Genomic DNA, 20,415 nt, shown 5'->3' on the forward strand with positions numbered 1-20,415 from the left:
ATGGCCTTGTCGGCCTATGTTCAGTGTATGAGTGGTTATTTCGGTCTTATAGGCCCATATGTCTTATGTATATGTTGGTATTACATGTTGTATTCTACTTATCTCACGGCAGCCTCTCCAGCTCAGTTATCTATGATAGTATGATACGAAAAGATACGTTATGTTGGTACTCAGTTGAGTAAGGTACCGGATGCCCGTCGCGGCCCATCGGTTTGGGTCGTGACAGTTAAATACACGAAAAGGATCATTTTTGAGCAAACATTCTGATATTTTAGAGAGAAGGGAGAGTGTTTTAGAGAGAGAGAGAGAGAGAGAGAGAGGACACCCTAGGCTAATTTTCATCAATCTTTGCTCAAATCTTAGAAGATTAACAAGGATAACCCACAAGGTCTTCATCCTAAAGGTAAGATTCCACACCCTAACCCTCAATTTTGAATTTAACTAGAATTGGGTAATTAGTAAGATAACTTTTGGGCATGGGAGTTGTTCATCTTGCATGCATGTGTTATCAAAAGGTGTAAGAAGATTGTTGAGCTAAGAATGGTAGAGAATGAGTTGTAGGATGATGGAATCCTCCATAAAAGAACCTTGAAACCTTATGCACACCTAGTATTTGATAAAATACTCAAATGAGCTAGAACCATGATCATCTTCCTAACTCTGATTCAATTTGTTACATTTCTAAAATAGATTGAAGTTGCTAAGAATTCCGAAGCATTTTAGAGTTTAAGGAAGCTCCTTTGAGGTATGTTGGATAAACTCTTCTCTTAAAACTGAATCCCACGATATTCATGTAATTTATGTAAGACCCGAGTGGTTCATTATAAAATTTGCTATTCCGAGTAAGTTTGTGTTGAAAGATATATGTTCAATAAGTATCCTAAATGCTTTATTCATATTATGTTATCAATTGAGGATGTGTCCAAGTATGGGCTATGCATTAATAATGTTTCGACTTCAAGGCAAGTTCAAACAAAGGCTATTATGCCAAATTTTGTGAAATATCTCTATGTGCCTTAGAATCTTAATTGCTCACATGTGTACTACACACCTTGATTTGAATTGTTGTTGTTGATGATGATGATGTTGATGTTTGAAAGTGAAAAGGTGAGCATGAAATACTAAATACGAACAATGTGTCAAGAATGATTTTATAATTGTGTCCATAGTGCCAATAAAATGAAAAGACGTGAAAGAAGTATGAAATGTGATGATTGATATAAAAAGGTTGATGTCTCGAATAAGACAGCCTAGCCAATCGGGTCGTGATCGGACACCATGTCGCACACATGGTGGTGATTGTGCTGGAAATTGTAATTGAATTTGTGGTTGTGGTTGATGTCTCTAATGAGATAGCCTAGCCGATCGAGTCGTGATCGGACTCCGGGTTAAAGGTACGGGGGGTATTGATATTAAGAGTGATTGTGGTTGATGTCTCTAAAGAGATAGCCTAGCCGATCGGGTCGTGATCAGACACCGTGATAAGAGTACGGTGGTATTGCTATTGTGAATAATGGTAGTGTGAACAATGGTATATCGGTGCTAAGAATCACTAATTTGAAAATATGGGAATTTACGTGAAACTTGAGTTTTGGTATTGTTCGAGACTTTCATTGATTTTATGATTATTCCTTGATTTTATGATTATTCCTCCTTGTAATATTATTTGTTCTATTGAGAGGGTGTTTAGTTATACATACTAGTGCTATTCGACAGTACTAACGTCCCTTTTGCCGGGGGTGCTGCATCTTTAAATGGATGCATGTGGTTCCACAGCAGAAGATATTGATCAGTGATAGTAGTACACCTTCTTCCCAGCTGACTTGATGAGCCCCACTTCATCCCGGGATCATGTATCTTTTGTACTTTTTGTATTCTGTTTGAGGTATAGCCGGGTCCTTATTGCCGGCATTATCATTGTACTCTTCTTTATCTATAAAGGCTCCGTAGCCATAGTATGGATTGTATATTGGTGATGGAAAGTCAAACTCGTTATGTTGTGTTTGAATTACTATTTTCACTTCAGATTATGAAAATTGTGTGTGAAATTAAGACTTTAAAATGAAGTATCTAATTGTAAGAAATTGGTATTGCAGACATGATCAGTTTAATGTTTGATTAACGAAAATATATATTCTCTTTATTCATGAATGAGTTTGGGTAGAAAGAAATCTAATAGGCTTGCTCGGCCGGGTTCACTCGGTTGAGCGCTGGTCGCGCTCCTCGATTTTGGGGTGTGACAAACTTGGTATTAGAGCCTAAGGTTTTAAAGTGTCCTGGGATGTCTCAGAGCCGTGTCTAGTAGAGTCCTTATTATCGGTGTGTTGTCGACCACATCTATAATTAGGATGTTGCATGGGCATTTAGGAATAATACCCTTCTTTCATGTTCTCGATCGTGCGATAAAACTGATAATAAGATTGTTCCTCCTTTAACTCGTGCTTTACTTTAACTTTTAGTACATGGCACCTAAGAAGAAGGCAAGAACTGGCCAAGGAGCCAATGTCACCCCAGGAGCGACAGTTGACCCTATAATTGATGATGCGGGTGAGAACCCGAGGAGTGAGAATATTCCTCCAGTTACTACACTGCCTGACTCTACTACAACTGATCAGACCACACATGTCCCTACACCTACTGAGGGTGCAACAGTCCCTCCAACTGATATACCAGTTCTACCTCTAGTTCCAACTTCCAATTCTGGTGTTTCTGATGTTGATCTTAGGGGAGCCATACAAATGTTGGCTCAGATAGTGGCTTCCCAGGCCCAGAGGTCAAATGTTGCACCCACTTTTTCCAGTCAGCCAGGGGATTCTACTAGTTCCAGGGTGAACAGGTTTCTCCAGTTGGATCCTCCAGTGTTCATGGGTACTAACCCAGAGGAGGATCCCCAGGACTTTATTGATGAGATGCACAAGACTCTCAGAGTTATGTGTGCTACAGAAATAGAGGCAGTAGAATTGGCCTCCTATCGCTTGAAACCCCTCATAGCATAGAAACGACCGGATCCTCCCGAACTCTGTGCTCCACCCCTAGCTGCACCATGCCCTGCGGGTGTTGGAGTGCCTCGAGCTGGAGGAGGTGCTGCAGATATAGTAGCTGCAGAATTGGCTGGTTGTGCTGGGCCCCTACCTGCACCCTGGCGGGACAAACGATAATCCCTCTGAATGTGACCCCTCAGTCCGCATCCGTAGCATATAGGTAAGTCCATGTAGCATATTCCCAGGTGCATCTTTCCACAACAAGGGCATGGGGGCCTCCTCTGCTGCTGGAATCTACCACCATGACGACCTTGCTGATAGGAGCCCATGTTGCCCTGACTAGGCCTGAAACGGCTCCACTGCTGCTGTTGACTGGGCCCTGATATCGGTGCACTAGCCGAAGACTGAGCAAAGGATTGGGATGGCCCTGACGACCCTCCCCTGAATGTTGACTTGCCACCACCAGAAGAACCACCAAAGTTGCTCGCAGACCGAGCCTTATTACTACCCTCTCGCTCCATTATGTTCCTCAATTTGCGAGTCTCTGTTGCTTGAGAGAATGCCACCATTTTTTCATAGCTCATATCAGAATTCAAGGAAGCTGTAGCAGCCTCATTAATTACTAAGGGAGTAAGTCCCTGCACAAAGTGGTGCACGCTGGCCTCTATAGTGGGCAACATATAAATAGCATACTTAGACAGGTACGCGAATCTCATATGGTAATCCCACACACTCAAGCTACCTTGTCTTAGGTTCTCAAACTCAGCAGCATGGGCTGCCTTAGTCTCGGCAGGAAAGAAATGATCAATGAAGGCATCGGCAAACTCACCCCACCTCGCCGGAGGGCTCCCTTCTTCACGGGACTCCTCCCATAGTTCGAACCAAGAATATACCACCTTTTTCAAGCGGTAGGAGGCTAATTCTACTACCTCCGTTTCAGTAGCACAATCTCATGATGTGTATGCTCATATTGATCCCGGTTCCACTTTTTCATATGTCACACCTTATGTTGATATGGAATTTGGGATAGAACCGGAACAACTTCATGAGTCGTTCTCTGTATCTACTCCGGTTGGTGAGTCTATTTTGGCCGCGCGGGTTTATAGGGATTGTGTTATCATGTTGCATGGCCAAGACACCATGGCCGATCTTATTGAATTGAGAATGGTCAATTTTGATGTGATAGTGGGGATGGATTGGCTTTATTCTTATTTTGCCGAGCTTGATTGTCGAACCACGACTGTTAGGTTCGAATTTCCAAATGAGCCAGTTATTGAGTGTAAGAGTGATGATGTAGTGCCGAATGGTAGGTTTATTTCTTACCTTAAAGCCATAAAGATGATCAACAAGGGGTGTATTTACCATTTGGTCCGGGTTACGGACACCGATGCTGAGGTACCTACACTTGATTCCGTGCCTATTGTGAATGAATTTTCGTGAGTCTTTCCGGATGAACTCCCTGGGATCCCACCAGACAGGGAGATTGATTTTGGGATTGATGTGATGCCAGACACGCATCCTATATCTATTCCATTCTACAGAATGGCACCGGCAGAAAAAGGTTTCATCCGACCGAGTGTGTTGCCTTGGGGCACACCTGTACTCTTTGTAAGAAAGAAATATGGGTCACTACGTATGTATATTGACTACCGGCAACTCAACAAGTACACAATCAAAAATAAATACCCACTACCAAGGATAGATGACTTGTTTGACCAATTGCAAGGTGCTAAGTACTTCTCCAAAATTGATGTACGATCCGGGTATCACCAATTGAAGATCAGGCAGCAGGATGTTCCGAAAACAGCTTTTAGGACTCGATATAGGCACTTTGAATTTTTGGCGATGTCTTTTGGGCTAACAAATGCCCCAGCAACCTTCATGGATCTTATGAATCGAGTTTTCAATTCGTTCCTCGATTCCTTCGTGATAGTGTTCATTGGCGATATTCTCGTATATTCACAAAGTCGAGAGGACCATGATGATCATCTCAGGGTAGTTCTGCAACCCTGTATCAGCACAAAGTTTTATGCAAAGTTTTTGAAGTGTGAATTTTGGCTAGAATCTGTCACATTCTTGGGTCATGTAGTCTCTAATGAGGGAATTAAGGTTGATCCTCAGAGAATTGCAGCTGTGAAGAATTGGCCGAGGCCTACAACTCCAATAGAGATTCACAGTTTCTTAGGCTTAGCTGGATATTACAGATGCTTGTGAAAGGAGTTTCCAAAAATTGAAAGCAAGATTGACTACGGCACCGGTGTTGACCCTACCAGAGGGTATTGATGGATTTGTGGTATATTGTGATGCTTCAAGGATCGGGCTTAGGTGTGTATTAATATAACATGGCAAGCTGATAGCTTATGCTTCTAGGTAACTCAAAAATTATGAAAAGAACTATCCAACACACGATTTAGAACTTGCGGCGGTGGTATTTGCATTGAAAATTTAGCGTCATTATTTATATGGGGTCCATGTGGATATATTCACGGACCATAAGAGTCTTTAATATATTTTCAAACAGAAGGAATTGAACCTGAGGTAGAGAAGATGGCTTGAATTACTCAAGGATTACGACATTGATATTTTATACCATCCAGGGAAGGCTAATGTTGTGGTAGATGCTCTTAGCCGAAAATCTATAGGTAGTTTAGCACACTTGGAGGCATATCAAAGGCCATTGGCCAAGGAAGTTCATCGATTGGCTAGTTTGGGAGTTCGTATTACGGACTCTAGTGAAAGAGGGGTGATTGTGCAAAATAGGGCTAAATCATCACTTGTTGTGGAAGTCAAGGAGAAGCAATACAACGATCCATTGTTGGTACAACTGAAAGAGGGGATTCATAAACATAAGACCATGGCCTTTTCTCTTGGAATGGATGATGGTACACTAAGGTACCAAGGGAGTCTATGTGTTCCAAATGTGGATGGTCTCCTGGAAAGTATTATGACTGAAGCTCACACTTCTAGGTATTCCGTGCATCCGGGTTCTACGAAAATATATCATGATCTTAAGGAAGTATACTGGTGGAATGATATGAAGAGGAATGTAGCGGAGTTTGTGGAGAAGTGTCCAAATTGTCAGCAAGTGAAGGCCGAACACCAAAGGCCCGATAGGTTTGCGCAGAACATAGAAATTCCAATGTGGAAGTGGGAAATGATTAATATGGACTTTATGGTAGGATTACCTCGTACTCCTTGGAAGTTTGACTCGATTTGGGTGATTGTGGATCTACTCACGAAATCAACACACTTTTTGCCGGTTAAGGCAACCGACACAGTGGAACAATATGCTCAGTTGTATACCAAAGAAATAGTCAGGTTGCATGGCACTCCGGTTTCCATCATTTATGATCGGGGAGCTCAATTCACTACCAATTTTTGGAATAAATTTCAGCAAGGTTTGGGTACTCAGGTGAATCTTAGTATGACCTTTCACCCACAAACTGACGGGCAGGCAGAGCGGACTATTCAGACGATTGAGGATATGTTGCGCGCTTGCGTTATAGAATTCAAAGGAAGTTGCGATGATCATTTGCCACTAATAGAATTTGCCTACAATAATAGTTATCATGCTAGCATTCAGATAGTACCGTTCGAGGCTTTATACAGAAGGAGATGTAGATATCCCATTGGGTGTTTCAAAATTGGGGAAGCAGAGTTGATAGGGACAGACCTCGTGCATCAGGCTATGGAAAAAGTTAAAATTATCAAGGAGCAGTTGAAGACGGCTTAGAGTCATCAGAAGTCCTATTCGGATGTTCGTCGTAGGGATTTGGAGTTCAAAGAAGATGATTGGGTATTCTTGAAAGTTTTTCCCATAAAAGGCATAATGCGATTTGGTAAGAAAGGAAAATTGAGTCTGAGGTATGTTGGACCGTACAGAATCATTCAGAGGATCGGTGAGGTGGCGTACAATCTTGATCTACCACCTGAAATGTCATTAGTGCACCTGGTGTTTCATGTGTCTATGTTGAAGAAAGTAGTTGGAGACCCGACGGTCATTGTTCTGGTTGAGACTATTGAGGTTAATGAGGAATTGACTTATGAAGAGATTCCAGTTTCTATTATTGATCGGCAAGTCCGAAAGTTTAGAAACAAAGAAATTGCATCCGTGAAAGTGTTATGGCGAAACCAACAGGTTGAAGAGGCTACTTGGGAGGCCGAGGAAGAAATGAAGAAAAAGTATCCTTATTTATTTGAATAACCATGTATTTATGAGTTGTGCTTTATGAAAATGCTAAGAGTTACTTTCTATGAATTATGTATCATTGGTACCGTTGATGATAAGGGTGTTCCTTTCCTGGTAATATATCTCTTATGAGGCAATGGTTGGTATTGTTATTATGTTATATTGCATCATCGGTTATGTATATGTTGTTAGGATTGGTTTCTGGGGTTCTATGATAGGTGGATAGGCCCAGTTACAGGGGAGACTCTGGCGAAACTTTTGAAAATTTAGGGAGTTAGCCAAATTTTGAAACTACTGGTGTGTGTGAACTAACAGTTGGGGCACATTGGATGCTAATAACAGATTTTGACCCTCATTCGAGGACGAATGATCCTAAGTGTGGGAGAATGTAAGGCCCCGTAAAATTTCACAAAGAAAAATAATGTTTCGTGGTGCCGAATTAGTTCTTATGTGTTTTAAGGATTTTAGAAATTCAAGCTCGCCGCGGCTTGGACTTTTTGGGTTGAACAATGCACTTGATAGTAAAAGAGAGTTTTTGGCAGATAAATGCATTTCTGCGGTCCATTATGCGACCACAGAATCACTCTGCGGACCGCATAATGGCCGTAGAGTGAGGTAAGTATGGGAAGGTTTGGATGCCATTTTGCGGTCGACTATGCGACCGCAGAACTGTTCTGCAGTTCATTATGCGACCACAGAACAGGTCTGCGGGCCACATAGTGACTGCAGACCCAGCTAGATTCTTGTTAGTTTTGGACACCAATTATGCGGCCGATATGCGGACCGCATATTAATTATGCGATCGCAGACCCTGTTCCGGAGCTTCATTTTTGGGTTTTTATAACCTGACCCTACTTCGTTAAATACACGAAAAGGATCATTTTTGAGCAAAATTTCTGATGTTTTAGAGAGAAGGGAGAGTGTTTTAGAGGGATAGGAAACCCTAGGCTAATTTTCATCAATCTTTGCTCAAATCTTGGAAGATTAACAAGGATAACCCACAAGGTCTTCATCCTAAAAGTAGGATTCCACACCCTAACCCTCAATTTCGAATTTGCCTAGAATTGGGTAATTAGTAAGATAAATTTTGGGCGTGGAAGTTCTTCATCTTGAATGCATGTGTTATCAAAGGGTATAAGAAGATTGTTGAGCTAAGAATAGTAGAGAATGGGTTGTGGGATAATGGAATCCTCTATAAAAGGACCTTGAAACCCTATGCACACCTAGTGTTTGATAAAATGCTCAAATGGGCTAGAACCATGATCATCTTCCTAACTCTGGTTCAATTTGTTACATTTCTAAAATAGATTGAAGTTGCAAAGAATTCCGGAATATTTTAGAGTTTAAGAAAGCTCCTTTGAGGTATGTTGGCTAAACTCTTCTCTTAGAACTGAATCCCACGATATTCATGTAATTTATGTAAGACCCGAGTGGTTCATTATAAAATTTGCTATTTCGAGTAAGTTTGTGTTGAAAGATATATGTTCAATAAGTATCCTAAATACTTTATTCATATTATGTTATCAATTGAGGATGTGTCCAAGTATGGGTTGTGCATTAATAATGTTTCGACTTCAAGTCAAGTTCAAACGAAGGCTATTATATCAAATTTTGTGAAATATCTCTATGTGCCCTAGACTCTTAATTGCTCACATGTGTACTACACACCTTGATTTGAATTGTTGTTGTTGTTGGTGATGATGATGTTGATGTTTGAAACTGAAAAGATGAGCATGAAATACTAAATACGGCCAACGTGTCAAGAATGATTTTATAATTGTGGCCACTAGTGCCAATGAAATGAAAAGACATGAAAGAAGTATGAAATGTGATGATTGATATAAAAAGGTTGATGTCTCGAATAAGACAGCCTAGCCAATCTGGTCGTGATCGGACACCATGCCGCACACATGGTGGTGATTGTGCTGGAAATTGTAATTAAATTTGTGGTTGTGGTTGATGTCTCTAATGAGATAGCCTAGCCGATCGGGTCGTGATCGAACTCCGTGTTAAAGGTACGGGGTTATTGATATTGAGAGTGATTGTGGTTGATGTCTCTAAAGAGATAGCCTAACCGATCGGGTCGTGATCGGACACCGTGCTAAGAGTACGGTGGTATTGGTATTGTGAATAATGGTAGTGTGAACAATGGTATATCGGTGCTAAGAATCACTAATTTGAAAATATGGGAATTTACGTGAAACTTGATGTTTTGATATTGTTCGAAACTTTTAATGATTTTATGATTATTCTTGTAATATTATTTGTTCTATTGAGAGGGTTTTTAGTTATACATACTAGTGCTATTTGACAGTACTAACGTCCCTTTTTCCGAAGGTGCTGCATCTTTAAATGGATGCAGGTGGTTCCACAGCAGGAGATATTGATCAGTGATAGCAGTACACCTTCTTCCTAGATGACTTGGTGAGTCCCACTTCATCCCGGGGTCATTTTTCTTTTGTACTTTGTGTATTTTGTTTGAGGTATAGCCGGGGCCTTGTTGCCCACATTATCATTATCTATAGAGGCTCCGTAGACATAGTGTGGGTTGTATATTAGTGCTGGGGAAGTCAAACTCGTTATGTTATGTTTGAATTACTATTTTCACTTCAGATTATGTAAAATATATGTGAAATTGAGACTTTAAATGAAGTAACTAATGGTAAGAAATTGGTATTGCAGACATAATCACTTTATTGTTTGATTAGCGAAAATATATATTCTCTTTATTCATGAATGAGTTTGGGTAGAAGAAAATCTAATAGGCTTGCTCGGCCGGGTTCACTCGGTTGAGCGCCGGTCGCGCTCCTCGATTTTAGGGCGTGACACGTCGTAACTATTATGTATCGACCGCAACCTATTTTACGATGAAACGGATAACACATCCCCTATTTATATGACTTTCCACAAGTTAAAACAATCACCAAACAACCCAAACAACATCAATAATAATCATATTGAGCCTCCCAAAACAGTCCACCGACCAACAACATTACTAACAAGCCTTTCGATATATATCTCACAAGTTCTAGCTTCAACGACTTAGCCGTAACTTGGATAATCTTAAATACATGTAGGGTAAGAGGTTACTTACCTTTAAACAGAAAGAACAACTCCAATTTGACCTTAATTGACCACAAAATATCCCAAGATCAAGGAAGCGAAACTAGCAATCAATTAGGATTTTTCAGCACTAGAATCACTTTAGAAGACTTGAAATCACATAGGGTTGATATTAAAAACTTGAGGGAGTATTTTACAGAACATAAAACACTTAAAACAACCTCCCACATGAGCTGGAATAACACAAAAATCAGCAACAACAAGAAGAACAAGAAACTTACTAGCGCCACGGGATTCCCGACACTTGATTTGTGTTGTTTGCCCTTTGTTTTGGTCTTGGATCATGAGAGAACCTTGAGAAAGTATTTTTAGGGTTCTAAGTTCTGAATATACTGAAAAAGAATGACTTAAAATGGGATTGAGGCATCTTATATATATCCATATGTCTCAACCGCCTATGTGGGCCCCATAGAGAGCTGCTTGGTGCAGTCTCGCAAAAACGCGAATATCTCTCTACTCCGAGATCATATCAACAAACGGGTTAATGCGTTGGAAACTAGACTCATAGATATTCAATTTTATGGGTAGAGCACATCATAATTCCAAGTAAATTGGGAGAAAAGCTTAGTAATATTTGACCTAAAGTTTAAGTAAAATTATGAACGTAAGTTGCGACAACTTTTGTCGACTTTTGTTTCATAACTCGTTTGACTTCAAGACTTATGATACGGATATTATATGATTCAAATACCTTAAAACACGACCTCTTGGGAATATTAAGCACTTCTAGTTTTACCCGAAAATACGGGTTACAACATCCTTGATTCGTTTAACTTCTAATACTTATTAGCCACTCTTATACACCCTTGTATCATTTAACACCAATATATCATCTCAAAGATAATTTCTTCTCGGATTTACGTCGACTAACTTACGGCATGATCTAACGTACGCGAATATGGGTTGTAACAACCAAAAAGCCATATAAAAGCAGAATAAAAACAACAAGACAGTAAGGTGATCAACGACGAAAGAAAACAATGGTTAGTCATATAAATTTAGTACCACTCGAGCCTGAGCTACTCCTCCTTAGAAGTTGATGCCCTAACCTCGGCCTGAACTGGGACAACCAGCTGCACTTGTATAACCTATGGGACCTGCTCAACATGGAATCACTGCTCTGGGATACGGGCCGCTGGAGTTTGCGCTCCTACCCTAGCCTGAGATGTTGCCGTTGCAAGTGGAATCAACCCCGCTTGAGCTAGATTACCAAATATGCGCAAGAATTGGGCGAGCGTCTCTTGAAGTGCAGGGGTAGCAACAAGCCCCGCAAGTGCCTACCTCCCAACTGAAGCTACCTGTGGCTCCTCTATCGTAGCTCGTGCAGCTGCTCTGGCTACACTACATGCCCCTCCTTGTCCTCTCGCGGACCCTGACCGCGGCCCCAGCCCCGGCCTCTCGCGGCTCTATCAGGGGGCACAATATCTGATCGTCGGATCCAGCGGTGGATGTCCTCACCATCTATGAGAGAATAGAAAGACATAGATTTAGAAATCTAAAGTCAAGAAATTCGCATGATAAGGGATCAAATAAGTGAAGTTTCCTAACAGTTCCATAGCCTCTCGAAGATAAATACAAAAGTTTCTGTACCGATCCGTGAGATTCTACTATTCCTGCTTTTGACATGTAAAACCTATGTACCTAGGTCTTTGATACCAACTTGTCACTGACCAAATTTTCCTCTGTACGATGTCGTGATGGAACCTAGTCTCTAAGAGTAGGTTAGCCTAACATTCAGGAAGAATTTAACTGAGAAAATGATAAAAACTTTCAAATAACTCAACAACTAACATAAAAGAACTCTGCAACTCAACAGAATAAAAATCCCAACATCCGGTGATACCAAGTCCCAAGCTCTACAACAGTATACTAAATATCCCCATACAACATTATCTATAAAAAGGGAAAATGAAATAGAACTAGGTAGAGGGTGACTCCGAGGCCCGCAGACGCCTGCAGGTATACCTTGAAGTCTCCATATCTAAACTCTAATCACCGGTGCCTAGGCTGGTAAGGCTACCTGGATCTGCATAAAAGGATGTGCAAAAGTATAGAATGAGTAGACTAAACCGGTACCCAATAAGTGCTAACCTCGATAGAGTATCGATGAGGTCAGGTCAACACCCTACTATAATAAATAAGAAAATTGAACAGGTATATGATAGTGTGATAATGATAAACAACAAAAATGAAACAATGAAGAAAATATACCAAGAATAGATACACTGAATTAAGGCAATTAAGGCATCACGAAAGTAAACAATGAATAATATGCCATGGAAACAAAGCAACCAAAACACAAGTGATATAATTGAATGGTATTAGCAAGCATCACTACCGAGGTACTGCCTCATAGTCTCATATCACAAAACAAATCATAATCATTCCTTATATCACCGCGGGAGCCTTGCATTTAGTTTTGAAAATCATTTTTTTGAAATAGCTTCCCGTGTTTTAGCCCACCTTATCACACCGCGTGGCTTAAAGAATTTCCTCTACTACCAACAAGCATATCAAGACCACCTTATCTCACCATATGCATTTCGACCCCAATCTTTAATCCACCACATGCGTATCAATATCACAACATATAACTTTCTGGTGGACACCACTATATCCACTAGAATCTCGAGGACTCTTGGCCTCCCTGTCATGTCTCCTGGCCTTGCAAACCCTCAAATCTCCATGTGATTTCTACCACCTGCTGGTATGGAGTATCAGTCTCCAACTATCGAGCCATGCTGAATCTAATACCATAGTTGAGCCTCTTGATAAATCGACGGACTTGATCTCTAATTATGTAAACCAAGGCAGGTGCATATCTGGACAACACACTAAACTTCAGAACATACTTTGATACGATCATAGAACCCTGGCACAACTGCTCAAACTGCTCGCACCATGTATCCCAAAGGCTCCGGGGAACAAAATCTCAATTAAATCTCAAAAAATTGAGCCCATGTGAGTGAAGCTGCCTCCGTTGGGCTAGCCTCCTCCCAATCCCACCAAGACAAGTACGCTAGTTCCAATAGCTAGAAAGACGTGAAAGAACACCCGCTCGTCTTCACTATACCCATGTTATGGAGAATACAGTGGCACATTTCCAGAAAGCCTTGTGCATCCTCTGTAGCTAGGCCACTGAAAGAAGGAGGATGGTATTTTTTGTGCCACTCGAGCCTGAGCTACTCCTCCTTAGAAGTTGATGCCCTAACCTCGGCCTGAACTGGGACAACCACCTGCACTTGTATAACCTATGGGACCTGCTCAACATGGAATCACTGCTCTGGGATACGGGCCGCTGGAGTTTGAGCTCCTACCCTAGCCTGAGATGTTGCCATTGTAAGTGGAATCAACCTCGCTTGAGCTAGATTACCAAATATGCTCAAGAATTGGGCGAGCGTCTCTTGAAGTGCAGGGGTAGCAACAAGCGCCACAAGTGCCTACCTCCCAACTGAAGCTACCTGTGGCTCCTCTGTCGTAGCTCGTGCAGCTGCTCTGGCTACACTACATGCCCCTCCTTGTCCTCTCGCGGACCCTGACCGCGGCCCCAGCCCCGGCCTCTCGCGGCTCTATCAGGGGGCACAATATCTGATCGTCGGATCCAGCGGTGGATGTCCTCACCATCTATGAGAGAATAGAAAGACATAGATTTAGAAATCTAAAGTCAAGAAATTGGCATGATAAGGGATCAAATAAGTGAAGTTTCCTAACAGTTCCATAGCCTCTCGAAGATTAATACAAAAGTTTCTGTACCGATCCGTGAGATTCTACTATTCCTGCTTTTGACACGTAAAACCTATGTACCTAGGGCTTTGATATCAACTTGTCACTGACCAAATTTTCCTCTGTAGGATGTCGTGATGGAACCTAATCTCTAAGAGTAGGTAAGCCTAACATTCAGGCAGAATTTAACTGAGAAAGTGATAAAAACTTTCAAATAACTCAACAACTAACATAAAAGAACTCTGCAACTCAACATAATAAAACTCCCAACATCGGGTGATACCAAGTCCCAAGCTCTACAACAGTATACTAAATATCCCCATACAACATTATCTATAAAAAGGGAAAATGAAATAGAACTAGGTAGCGGGTGACTCCGAGGCCCGTAGACACCGGCAGGTATACCTTGAAGTCTCCATATCTAAACTCTACTCACCGGTGCCTAGGCTGGTAAGGCTACCTGGATCTGCATAAAAGGATGTGCAAAAGTGTAGAATGAGTAGACTACAATGGTACCCAATAAGTGCTAACCTCGATAGAGTAGTGATGAGGTCAGGTCAACACCCTACTAGAATAAATAAGAAAATTGAACAGGTATATGATAGTGTGATAATGATAAACAACAAAAATGAAACAATGAAGAAAATATACCAAGAATAGATACACTGAATTAAGGCAATTAAGGCATCACGAAAGTAAACAATGAATAATATGACAAGGAAACAAAGCAACAAACACACAAGTGATATAATTGAATGGTATTAGCAAGCATCACTACCGAGGTACTGCCTCACAGTCTCATATCACAAAACAAATCATAATCATTCCTTGTATCACCGTGGGAGCCTTGCATTTAGTTTTGAAAATCATTTTTTCGAAATAGCTTCCCGTGTTTAAGCCCACCTTATCGCACCGCGTGGCTTAAAGAAGTTCCTCTACTACCAACAAGCATATCAAGACCACCTTATCTCACCATATGCATTTCGACCCCAATCCTTAATCCACCACATGCGTATCAATATAACAAAACATAACTTTCTGGTGGACACCACTATATACACCAGAATCTCGAGGACTCTTGGCCTCCCTGTCATGTCTCCTGGCCTTGCAAACCCTCCAAAATCCATGTGATTTCTACCACCTGTTGGTATGGAGTATCAGTCTCCAACTATCGAGCCATGCTGAATCTAATACCATAGTTGAGCCTCTTGATAAATCGATGGACTCGATCTCTAATTGTGTAAACCAAGGCAGGTGCATATCTGGACAACTCACTAAACTTCAGAACATACTCTGATACGATCATAGAACCCTGGCACAACTGCTCAAATTGCTCGCGCCATGTATCCCAAAGGCTTCGGGGAACAAAATCTCAATAACATCTCTAAAAATTGAGCCCATGTGAATGAAGCTGCCTCGGTTGGGCTAGCCTCCTCCCAAGCCCGCCAAGACTAGTATGCTAGTCCCGATAGCTAGAAAGAAGTGAAAGAACCCCCGCTCGTCTTCACTATACCCATGTTATGGAGAATACAGTGGCACTTTTCCAGAAAGCCTTATGCGTCCTCTGTAGCTAGGCCACTGAAAGAAGGAGGATGGTATTTTTTGTACCACTCGAGCCTGAGCTACTCCTCCTTAGAAGTTGATGCCCTAACCTCGGCCTGAACTAGGACAACCAGCTGCACTTCTATAACTTATGGGACATGCTCAACATGGAATCACCGCTCTGGGGTACGGGCCGCTGGAGTTTGCGCTCCTACCCTAGCCTGAGATGTTGCTGTTGCAAGTGGAATCAACCCCGCCTGAGCTAGATTACCAAATATGCTCAAGAATTGGGCGAGCGTCTCTTGAAGTGCAGGGGTAGCAACAAGCACCACAAGTGCCTACCTCCCAACTGAAGCTACCTGTGGCTCCTCTGTCGTAGCTCATGCAGCTGCTCTGGCTAAACTACATGCCCCTCCTTGTCCTCTCGCGGACCCTGACCGCGGCCCCAGCCCTGGCCTCTCGCGGCTCTATCAGGGGGCACAATATCTGATCGTCGGATCCAGCGGTGGATGTCCTCACCATCTATGAGAGAATAGAAAGACATAGATTTAGAGATCTAAAGTCAAGAAATTCGCATGATAAGGGATCAAATAAGTGAAGTTTTCTAACAGTTCCATAGCCTCTCGAAGATAAATACAAAAGTTTCTGTACCGATCCATGAGATTCTACTATTCCTGCTTTTGACATGTAAAACCTATGTACCTAGGGCTTTGATACCAACTTGTCACTGACCAAATTTTCCTCTGTAGGATGTCGTGATGGAACCTAGTCTCTAAGAGTAGGTAAGCCTAACATTCAGGCAGAATTTAACTGAGAAAATGATAAAAACTTTCAAATAACCCAACAACTAACATAAAAGAACTCTGCAACTCAACAGAATAAAACTCCCAACATCGGGTGATACCAAGTCCCAAGCTCTACAACAGTATACTAAATATCCCCATACAACATTATCTATAAAAAGGGAAAATGAAATAGAACTAGGTAGAGGGTGACTCCGAGGCCCGCAGACGCCGGCAGGTATACCTTAAAGTCTCCATATCTAAACTCTACTCACCAGTGCCTAGGCTGGTAAGGCTACCTGGATCTGCATAAAAGGATGTGTAAAAGTGTAGAATGAGTAGACTACAATGGTACACAATATGTGCTAACCTCGGTAGAGTAGTGATGAGGTCAGGTCAACACCCTACTAGAATAAATAAGAAAATTGAACAGGTATATGATAGTGTGATAATGATAAACAACAAAAATGAAACAATGAAGAAAATATACCAAGAATAGATACACTGAATTAAGGCAGTTAAGGCATTACGAAAGTAAACAATGAATAATATTACAAGGAAACAAAGCAACAAACACACAAGTGATATAATTGAATGGTATTAGCAAGCATCACTACCGAGGTACTGCCTCACAGTCTCATATCACAAAACTAATCATAATCATTCCTTATATCACCGCGGGAGCCTTGCATTTAGTTTTGAAAATCATTTTTTCGAAATAGCTTCCCGTGTTTTAGCCCACCTTATCACACCGCGTGGCTTAAAGAAGTTCCTCTACTACCAACAAGCATATCAAGACCACCTTATCTCACCATATGCATTTCGACCCCAATCCTTAATCCACCACATGCGTATCAATATCACAACATATAACTTTCTGGTGGACACCACTATATCCACCAGAATCTCGAGGACTCTTGGCTTCCCTGTCATGTCTCCTGGCCTTGCAAACCCTCCAATCTCTATGTGATTTCTACCACCTGCTGGTATGGAGTATCAGTCTCCAACTATCGAGCCATGCTGAATCTAATACCATAGTTGAGCCTCTTGATAAATCGACGGACTCGATCTCTAATTGTGTACACCAAGGCAGGTGCATATCTGGACAACTCACTAAACTTCAGAACATACTCTGATATGATCATAGAACCCTGGCACAACTGCTCAAACTGCTCGCGCCATGTATCCCAAAGGCTTTAGGGAACAAAATCTCAATAACATCTCTAAAAAATTGAGCCCATGTGAGTGAAGCTGCCTCGGTTGGGCTAGCCTCCTCCCAAGCCCGCCAAGACTAGTATGCTAGTCCCGATAGCTAGAAAGAAGTGAAAGAACCCCCGCTCGTCTTCACTATACCCATGTTATGGAGAATACAGTGGCACTTTTCCAGAAAGCCTTATGCGTCCTCTGTAGCTAGGCCACTGAAAGAAGGAGGATGGTATTTTTTGTACCATTCTAGCCTAAGCTACTCCTCCTTAGAAGTTGATGCCCTAACCTCGGCCTGAACTAGGACAACCAGCTGCACTTGTATAACTTATGGGACCTGCTCAACATGGAATCACTGCTCTGGGGTACGGGCCGCTGGAGTTTGCGCTCCTACCCTAGCCTGAGATGTTGCCGTTACAAGTGGAATCAACCCCGCCTGAGCTAGATTACCAAATATGCTCAAGAATTGGGCGAGCGTCTCTTGAAGTGCAGGGGTAGCAACAAGCACCACAAGTGCCTTCTTCCCAACTGAAGCTACCGGTGGCTCCTCTGTCGTAGCTCGTGCAGCTGCTCTGGCTACACTATATGCCCCTCCTTGTCCTCTCCCGGACCCTGACCGCGGCCCCAGCCCCGGCCTCTCGCGGCTCTATCAGGGGGCACAATATCTGATCGTCGGATCCAGAGGTGGATGTCCTCACCATCTATGAGAGAATAGAAAGACATAGATTTAGAAATCTAAAGTCAAGAAATTCGCATGATAAGGGATCAAATAAGTGAAGTTTCCTAACAGTTCCATAGCCTCTCGAAGATAAATACAAAACTTTCTGTACCGATCCGTGAGATTCTACTATTCCTGCTTTTGACACGTAAAACCTATGTACCTAGGGCTTTGATACCAACTTGTCACTGACCAAATTTTCCTCTGTAGGATGTCGTGATGGAACGTAGTCTCTAAGAGTAGGTAAGCCTAACATTCAGGCAAAATTTAACTGAGAAAATGATAAAAACTTTCAAATAACTCAACAACTAACATAAAAGAACTCTGCAACTCAACAGAATAAAACTCCCAACATCGGGTGATACCATGTCCCAAGCTCTACAACAATATACAAAATATCCCCATACAACATTATCTATAAAAAGGGAAAATGAAATAGAACTAGGTAGAGGGTGACTCCGAGGCCCGCAGACGCCGGCAGGTATACCTTGAAGTCTCCATATCTAAACTCTACTCACTGGTGCCTAGGCTGGTAAGGCTACATGGATCTACATAAAAGGATGTGCAAAAGTGTAGAATGAGTAGACAACAACGGTACCCAATAAGTGCTAACCTCGGTAGAGTAGTGATGAGGTCAGGTCAACACCCTACTAGAATAAATAAGAAAATTGAACAGGTATATGATAGTGTGATAATGATAAACAACAAAAATGAAACAATGAAGAAAATATACCAAGAATAGATACACTGAATTAAGGCAATTAAGGCATCACGAAAGTAAACAATGAATAATATGACAAGGAAACAAAGCAACAAACACACAAGTGATATAATTGAATGGTATTAGCAAGCATCACTACCGAGGTACTGCCTCACAGTCTCATATCACAAAACAAATCATAATCATTCCTTATATCACCGCGGGAGCCTTGCATTTAGTTTTGAAACTCATTTTTTCGAAATAGCTTCCCGTGTTTTAGCCCACCTTATCACACCGCGTGGCTTAAAGAAGTTCCTCTACTACCAACAAGCATATCAAGACCACCTTATCTCACCACATGCATTTCGACCCCAATTCTTAATCCACCACATGTGTATCAATATCACAACATATAATTTTCTGGTGGACACCACTATATCCACCAGAATCTCGAGGACTCTTGGCCTCCCTGTCATGTCTCCTGGCCTTGCAAACCCTCCAATCTCCATGTGATTTCTACCACCTGCTGGTATGGAGTATCAGTCTCCAACTATCGAGCCATGCTGAATCTAATACCATAGTTGAGCCTCTTGATAAATCGACGGACTCGATCTCTAATTGTGTAAACCAAGGCAGGTGCATATCTGGACAACTCACTAAACTTCAGAACATACTCTGATACGATCATAGAACCCTGGCACAACTGCTCAAACTGCTCGCGCCATGTATCCCAAAGGCTTCGGGGAACAAAACCTCAATAACATCTCTAAAAATTGAGCCCATGTGAGTGAAGCTGCCTCGGTTGGGCTAGCCTCCTCCCAAGCCCGCAAAGACTAGTATCCTAGTCCCGATAGCTAGAAAGAAGTGAAAGAACCCCCGCTCGTCTTCACTATACCCATATATGGAGAATACAGTGGCACTTTTCCAGAAAACCTTATGCGTCCTCTGTAGCTAGGCCACTGAAAGAAGGAGGATGGTATTTTTTGTACCACTCGAGCCTGAGCTACTCCTCCTTAGAAGTTGATGCCCTAACCTCGGCCTGAACTAGGACAACCAGTTTTACTTGTATAACTTATGGGACCTGCTCAACATGGAATCACTGCTCTGGGGTACGGGCCGCTGGAGTTTGTGCTCCTACCCTAGCCTGAGATGTTGCCGTTGCAAGTGGAATCAACCCCGCCTGAGCTAGATTACCAAATATGCTCAAGAATTGGGCGAGCGTCTCTTGAAGTGCAGGGGTAGCAACAAGCACCACAAGTGCCTACCTCCCAACTGAAGCTACCAGTGGCTCCTCTGTCGTAGCTCGTGCAGCTGCTCTGGCTACACTACATGCCCCTCCTTGTCCTCTCCCGGACCCTGACCGCGGCCCCAGCCCCGGCCTCTCGCGGCTCTATCAGGGTGCACAATATCTGATTGTCGGATCCAGCGGTGGATGTCCTCACCATCTATGAGAG

The sequence above is a fragment of the Nicotiana tabacum genome, chromosome 19, assembly GCF_000715075.1.
Source record: "Nicotiana tabacum cultivar K326 chromosome 19, ASM71507v2, whole genome shotgun sequence".
In the NCBI taxonomy this organism is placed as follows: domain Eukaryota; kingdom Viridiplantae; phylum Streptophyta; class Magnoliopsida; order Solanales; family Solanaceae; genus Nicotiana; species Nicotiana tabacum.